The sequence below is a fragment of the Oncorhynchus mykiss genome, chromosome 5 (assembly GCF_057628025.1).
Source record: "Oncorhynchus mykiss isolate SJ-2025 chromosome 5, ASM5762802v1, whole genome shotgun sequence".
In the NCBI taxonomy this organism is placed as follows: Eukaryota; Metazoa; Chordata; class Actinopteri; order Salmoniformes; family Salmonidae; genus Oncorhynchus; species Oncorhynchus mykiss.
In genome coordinates this window covers 76,346,279-76,354,635 of record NC_143026.1, presented here as the reverse complement: position 1 = coordinate 76,354,635, position 8,357 = coordinate 76,346,279, and positions in this window count along the sequence as shown.

Genomic DNA, 8,357 nt, shown 5'->3' with positions numbered 1-8,357 from the left:
GTGGCCTAGTTACAGTTTTGACTTAAATCGGCTTGAAAATCTATGGTAAGAAATTTAAATGGCTGTCTAGCAATGATCAACAATGAACTTGACAGAGCTTGAATCATTTTTTATAGAATATGTGCAAATATTGTACAATCCAGGTGTGCAAAGCTCTTAAAGACTTACCCAGAAAGACTCACAGCTGTAATCATTCCAAATGTGATTCTGACATGAATTAACTCAGGGGGTTGAATACTTATGTAATCAAGGTATATTAGCGTTTTATTTTTCAATAATCCTTTAAATTTTACGATTAATCGTTCACTTTGACATTACAGAGTATTTTGCGTAAATCGTTGACAAAAAAAATGACAATTAAATCCATTTTAATCCCATCTTCTAACACAAGAAAATATGGAAAAAGTCAAGAGTTGTGAATACTTTCTGAAGGCACTGTAGATATGATAATTGTAATACTATTAGCTAGGTCTACAAGACTCCCCAAACATATGGGAGTGATCCCAAGACAGCCTAGAGCTCAAACATGACATGGAAAAACACTGAGCAGCAGATGCCAGGAGCAGTGACGTAGAGTATAGTAATGGTGACAGCTAAATCACCTGTCTATTTTCCTCATCCAAACATCAGTTCTACCAACCAGGCCATTAGTATGCTTTACTGACTTTAGGTCTGAGTTCAGACAAGGTCCTAAATATCACTTTAATTATGTTGACCCCCCCATCATCAACCTGCTTGTAGTACTAAACAAGTCGGTGTAATTAAAAAAGGTACAATGTCCTTGGGGTAAGAGCAAGACAGACATATCAGATGACTGGGGAGGAGTTAGGAGGAGCAATAGAGCATGATTTAGGTCTGTGCAGTCAGTAGGTAATGTGGGTAAGAGAGCTGTCTTTTATGTTTTTATGCTGCAGTAACCTCTCATGGATAAAATAGAAAAGGTCTCGTTATTCATTGTTTAATAACCAGAGTACAGTGAAAGACACTCATAAAATGAATGAATGTCTACAAGCTAGGGGGAGTGGAAAACACTGTAACTGATGCACTCACACAGCCACATGACTGATGATGACACCACACAAGCTCTTCAAAGGCTTGATTACTGTCTAATATGGATTCAGTGGGTGTGTAATTATTCAGCTTGTAGGGGATGCATAGTCCTCAGGACAAAGGAGATCACAGTTGTTCAACAGCTAACAGAGCTAGTCTGAGTGACTACTCTCTCTGAGTGGCAGGGGTTAACTAGCAGCCTTAACCCATGGCCCAGGATAAATGAGGGTCAGACAGTGAGGGCCAAAATAGCTCTTCAGTAGTGAAGTCCTTCAATACAACCAAAAAAGAGGGCTAATTTATGCAAATCTTTCTAGATATGATCTGTATAATATTTATCGAAAATATGATTTGCCTGTCGTCCAAAGAGATTTACACCACAATAAAGGGTAATGACCCATCTGACACATGTCAATATTAATTATCACACAGTTGCGTTCAGTCAAAACATACAGCCTGCCCAATGCCCATGGGTTAGCTAGCATTTGTTGCTTAGGCCACATCTGTTTCAGTACAGTAATATGTTGACTTCTATCTTTATGAGAGGAAGAGAGGCATGTTCACAAACTAATCTGGATGTCACACCCTGATCAGTTTCACCTGTCCTCGTTATTGTCTCCACCCCCTCCAAGTATTGTTTGTTTTCTCCAGTATATTTATCCCTGTGTTTCCTGCCTCTGTGTGCCAGTTTGTCTTGTATGTTTATCAAGTCAACAAGCGTGTTTTTTCCCGTACTCCTTTTTCAATTCTCCTTTTGTTAGTCCTCCCGGTTCTGACCCTTGCCTGTTTTCTGGACTTCATGCCCGCCTGCCTGACCATTCTGCCTGCACTGACCTCGAGGCTGCCTGCCCTTCGGTACCCCCTGAACTGGTTTTTACCTTTTGCCTTTCCATGACCATTCTCTTGCCTACTCCCTTTGGATTTATTAAACATCTTAAACTCCAATCATCTGCCTCCTGTGTCTGCATCTGGGTCTCACCTTGTGTCATGATACTGGATGTGTCTGAACCTTCCTACCGAAACTAAGAGCACTTTCCTGAGTGAGACCTAAAATGACAGGGTGCTGACAGATCATTACTGCTCACAGACATCTGGCTTATTTCACTTCACTGACAGAAATCTAAAAGTGAACTGATTCAATCCATGCCGCAGAAGATCTCGTTGTAGCACGATTGAAATCTAAAGGCAATGTTTCTGTATTCGCTGAGTCTGTATTCACGGTAAACGCTGCATACAGTATGTTGGCTCAATCAGATGTTACCTTTAAATTCAACCGCACTACAACACAGATCTTCTGCACTATGGATTGAATCAAGTAACTAATCCTACTGACACCTAAATGACAGTGGAGAACAGTAGGTCCGATTCTATTTCAGTCCCTAGATCCTTCTCCTAGACACTACTCCATATGTGTTCACTGATCTAAAAGGAGGAGGATGGGGCAATCAGTACTGTTATGGTCTTCGCGTAGCCCTTCCTTAGTGGAGCTAATATTATATTGCTTTCACCTATCCAGCCCCTATCAGATCTGTGAGCATTGAAGGGTTAGGGTCAAGGAGCTAGGGGAAGGGTGTAGCGTGATGTTATATTCCTTGCTTATCAATCACAATGTTCTCTGAGTTGAAAGGGAACATGTTCCCTCCACAAATGAATGTGTTCTCAGTTTCAGGTCAAGTCAAGCTGATCCATAATGTCTCTTGACTGACCCAACCTCCAACCTACTATTCTACATATCCTGGGCTTTGGGTTACACTTATGTGTGACTGTCCCTGCTGGTCAGCCAGGATGAGACCCCAGGTTTTCCTTCAACCCCTGACCACCCAGTCAGACATGCTCCCTGGGTCCATCTCACTGTGTCTACTGTCAATAGTACCATATGTGGAGGGTTAGAGGGCCCATCGGGAAGAGATTGTTTGAATTCCACAGCTCAGTGCTCTCATTATTGAATCCATTGTACTGTGAAAACACATGTTAGTGACACCCCTTCACAGCATGAACTTAGCCAAAGGATTTACAGTTGAAATGTGTGTGATGGAAAGTAGAATATACAAGATAATACAGAGATCATACAAATATGAAAGGTTATCCAGCATTATCAGGTACTGTAATCCTATATAGATATGAAGTATAAAAATGCATTTATTTCTTGATTTCTCACGGCGTAAAGTTCACCACACCAAAATTCACTGGAAACTTCCTACCTTGTCCTTTGTGACCTCTCATGCCTGTCGTTGAATCATTAATAAGTGGACAGGTGATATACCCACACCTAATGGAATGTTCCATGGCGAAGCCTTCCACTAAGACTTAAGCCAAACCTGAGAAGACCTGTTATCCATAATCTTAGTAGTGCCCACACTAAACACAATCCCTTGCTAGAACCACGTCTGCTGATCTAGCCTTCAGCAGGGACTCTCATTCTGCTGTATAAGCAAGAAAACAAAAACAAGGCCAGCTTACCCTGCACTCTGTAGTTCCTAGGAATTTAAAGGAAGAAACATCTCTGTTCAATGGTAGTGAAAACTGCAGTCAGCCGCTCTCAGCAGCTCACCTGGTCCTAAGATGCCCATTGGAGAATTCGGTACAGAGGGTTGAAAACACACGACCAAATGCTATCAGTAGCACACAACATCTCTGTCATACATTCTCTATACCACCATGTTAGGAAGAGATGGTAATGTGATGAAGAGAACAGGGTACAAGTGCTTCCCCTGTGCCCATGCAGTGGCTTTTATTTACAGTATAACTGAGATGAACAAGCCAGCACTTTAGAAAGGCCATGCCAAATAACAAATAAGTTCAAGATTGATGATACACTAAACATGAAAAGTGACCAGCTGCTTTAAAATATTTTATATTAGTTTGATATAGAGGCTCCTGCTGACGCTCTCAGCAAAACAGACTTTTGCTCCATATGTCTATATTAATGTTGGCCAGCTGACTGAATAATGCTAGTGTGACAACTGAGAAACAACATCGGCATCAATATATCACGGTTGTTTGATGGTAATTTAATGAATCTCACGGAACATTATACATACAGTATGTGAAATAAATAGTACAGAACATGTTTTCCTGAAGGAATGGTGGCCTCAGTTACACACCAATACTAACATAATGTACAGAATAAGACAGCAGCAAAGTGTGCCACACCTTTTATAAGAAACATGAATATACTTTTGGCAAATGGATGTGAAACTCAGCAACACAAGGATTCCTTGTGTGAATTCTGCCTGTCAACACAATCTCTCTCAACACATACCGCACTTTAATCTAATCTCAAATGCTTGGTTCAGGTCCATGAAAATGAGCCGACTGTGTGGAAAGCCAGCCAGGTTCCCATGAGGCCCAGATCTAGTTTTACGGAACACCCAGCTGTCAAGCCTGGGATGAGAGGTCAAAGGTCAGATGGCAACGTTATATTAACCTTGTCACAATGAACTGACGATATCTCTTATCATCACTGCTTCCAGGGGTTAACTAAAACCAGTCCTCCCAGGTCATCCATCTCACTCTGGACTTCTAATCCTACACCTGGAAACAACATGAGGGTTATTCATGATGACTGAAAATAGTATGAATATGACTATTTCATATTTTACTTAGTAGCAATGTCTTAAATAACATACAAAACACAATCACTTGATCTTTATAGTGCAACTTTCAACCATTAGGTCTTGATGACATTCTTATGAGCGTACATTTAAATCTAAAACACAGAGAGAAAACATGTGATGAAGAGAGGCATTCCAATTTCACCACAGCCTCAGTGTGTTCCCCATTTATTTCTTTATCTTTACTGATGCACTGTTGTTCTTGGTCCTCCCAGACTGGGACTGTGTGTACCCTGTGCCCTCCCAATGTCTATGTGTGTACACTTAGGGGGCTGAGGGAAGGAGGGAGCTGTCTGGATTACCACAGGAGGAAGTGCAGTGTACCTTAGATAAATTAAGCCTACTCCCCTGCCCCCTGTTCCTTGGTGCCCCCCTCACCCTTCTCTCTCCTGTACCCCCGCTGCGGTGTCCATATCTTCGAGCTTCTGGCTGGCAGGCTGTGGTGTCACCCCCAGGTCACACCAAGCCGACTGCCCATCCCCACACAGTCTCCACATACACAGGGGCACATGCTTCCTGAGCAGCTGGGTGAAAGAGGGAAATTGTGGTAAGCCACAAACACACCCATATGTGACATTTAGCCCCTTCTACACTACTCACAGTTAAACCGATAAAACTCAAGAATGATCAACCAAAAAATAAGAGAAGATGCACATTAGAGAATCAACATGTACATTGCAGAAAATTCTCTTTACTTGTTGTCACCTGTAAATTTAAGTGGAGTACAGGCAGAGATTTTTCACGTTGGAGACAACATGATGTACCTGGCCCAGGCTATGGAAAACTGGAAAGGAGTAGGTCCCTATCACAGGCAACTATAGCTAGTCTCTATAGAGACTCACCTGTTTAAGTATGGGAGTTAAAGATAATGATCTACTGTGATGTCCAATCTGTCATTGTGCTCTAGAATATTCTGGGACCCCGAGGGGCAAAATACTAAATAGAGAATGCTAGAGAATGCTGTGCTTTCATACAATCATACGGAGACAGTTAGGTCATTCCACGACAGCAGTGACTTTTGCATCCCTTTGATATTTTAAGTAGAAATTGTGCATATTTATTTTGTGCATATTTGTCAATATTTATGAAGTGTCCTTTAATATGGACAACAAGGATAATTTAATAAGTCTGAATACAGACTTGCTAAAGTGTAAAGATTCAGCATCCCAATAAAGCCCAACATTTCTCCAAATTGTCACCATCATCTACACACAATACCAGATAATGACAAAGTGAAAACATGTTTTTAGACATTTTAGCAAATGTATTGAAAATTAAGTACAGAAATATCTAATTTACATGTATATTCACACCACTGAGTCAACACGTTAGAATAAACTTTGGCAGTGATTACAGCTGTGAGTCTTTCTGGGTAAATCTGTAAGAGCTTAGCACATCTGGATTGTACGGTGCAATATTTTGAATCAAATCAAATTTTATTTGTCACATGCACCAAATACAACAGGTGTAGACCTTAGTGAAATGTTTACTTACATGCCCTTAAACAACAATGCAGGTTAAGAAAAATAAGAGTTAAGAAAATATTTACAAAATAAACTAGAGAAAAAATAAATAAAATAGCAACAATAAAATAATAATAACGAGGCTATATACAGGGGGTACCGGTACCGAATCAATGTGATGGGGGGGGGGGGGGGGGGGGGGTAGTCATTTGATTAGTCTTAATGCTTAGGGGTAGAAGCTGTGAAGAAGCCTTTTGGACCTAGACTTGACGCTCCGGTACCGCTTGCTGTGAGGTAGCAGAGAGAATAGTCTATGACTAGGGTGGCTGGAGTCTTTGACAGTTTTTAGGGCCTTCCTCTGACACCGCCTGGTATAGAGGTCCTGGATGGCAGGAAGCTTGGCCCCAGTGATGTACTGGGCCGTACGCACTATCCTCTGTAGAGCCTTGCGGTCAGAGGCCGAGCAATTGCCATACCAGGCAGTGATGTAACCAGTCAGGATGCTCTCGATGGTGCAGCTGTAGAACTTTTGAGAATCTGATGACTCATGCCAAATCTTTTCAGTCTCCTGTGGGGGAATAAACGTTAGTGCCCTCTTCACAACTGTCTTGGTGTGTTTGGACCATGTTAGTTTGTTTGTGACGTGGATATCAAGGAACTTGAAGGTCTCGACCTGCTCCACTGTCGATTTGATTAGATTTGTGATTATCTCTTTTATTCCTCATTTGGAGTCCTTAAACATTAAAATACAATTTATAATACGATCAAATTTTAACAGATAACACACTGTTACAAACAGACATTATACACTGACACGTCAATAAGAATTGGGGTATGCTTGGCTCTTCTTTTCCTGTAGTCCATAATCATCTCCTTTTTCTTAATCATGATGAGTGAGAGGTTGTTGTCCTGGCACCCCACTGCCAGGTCTCTGACCTCCTCCCTATAGACTGTCTCATCATTGTCGGTGATCAGGCCTACCACCATTGTGTCGTCTGCAAACTTAATGATTGTGTTAGAGTTATGCTTGGCCACACAGTCATGGGTGAACAGGGAGCACAGGAGGGTCTAAGCACGCACCCCTGAGGGGCCCCTGTGTTGAGGACCAGTGTGGCAGATATATTGTAACCTACCCTTACCCTTGGTGGTGGCCCCTACCCTTGGTGGTGGCCCGTCAGGAAGTCCATGATCCAGTTGCAGAGGGAGGTGTTTAGTCTTAGGGTCTTTAGTTTAGTTATGAGCTTTGAGGGCACTATAGTTTTGAAATCTGAGCTGTAGTCAATGAATAGCATTCTCACATAGGTGTTCCTTTTGTCCAGATGGGAAAGGGCAGTGTGGAGTGCAATAGAGATTACATAATCTGTGGATATGTTGGGGCAGTATGCAAATTGGAGTGGGTCTAGGGTTTCTGGGATGATGATGTTGATGTGAGCCATGACTAGCCTTTCAAAGTACTTCATGACTACAGACGTGAGTGTTATGGGTTGGAAGTCATTTAGGCAGGTTACCTTGATGTTCTTGGCACAGGGACTATGGTGGTCTGTTTGAAACATGTAGAATTATCAGCGCATGCTCGGAGTACACGTCCTGATAATCTGTCTGACCCTGTGACCTTGTAAGACCTTTAAACAGGTCAACATTCACATCGGCTACAGTCGTCCGGAACAGCTGTTGCTCTCATGCATGCTTCAGTGTTGCTTGCTTTGAAGTGCACATAGAAGTCCTTTAGCTCGTCTGGTAGGCTTGTGTCATTGAGCAGCTCGTAGCTGGTTTTCCCTTTGTAGTCCAAAATAGTTTGCAAGCCCTGCCACAGCGTCGGAACTGGTGTAGTAGGATTCAATCTTAGTCCTGTATTGACGCGTTGCCTCTTTAATGGGTCTTCACAGAGTATAGTGGAATTTCTTATAAGCATTTTTCTTTTTTAAATCTTCAAGCTTCGTCAAGTTTGTTGTTAATCATTGCTAGACAGCCATTTTCAAGTCTTGCCAAACTGATATAAGTTAAATCGGCCACTCAGGAACATTCGCTGTCTTCTTGGTAAGCAACGTGTGTATTTGGTCTTTTATATTTGGTGTTTTAGGTTATTGTCCTGCTGAAAGGTGAATTTGTCACCCAGTAGATTCAGGCAGTAACACAACAAAATGTGGAAAAATTCAAAGGGTTTGAATACTTTCTTAAGGCACTGTAAAAGTAGATGAGCTGGTTCTACTTTTTTTTGCCATTTTCTGGT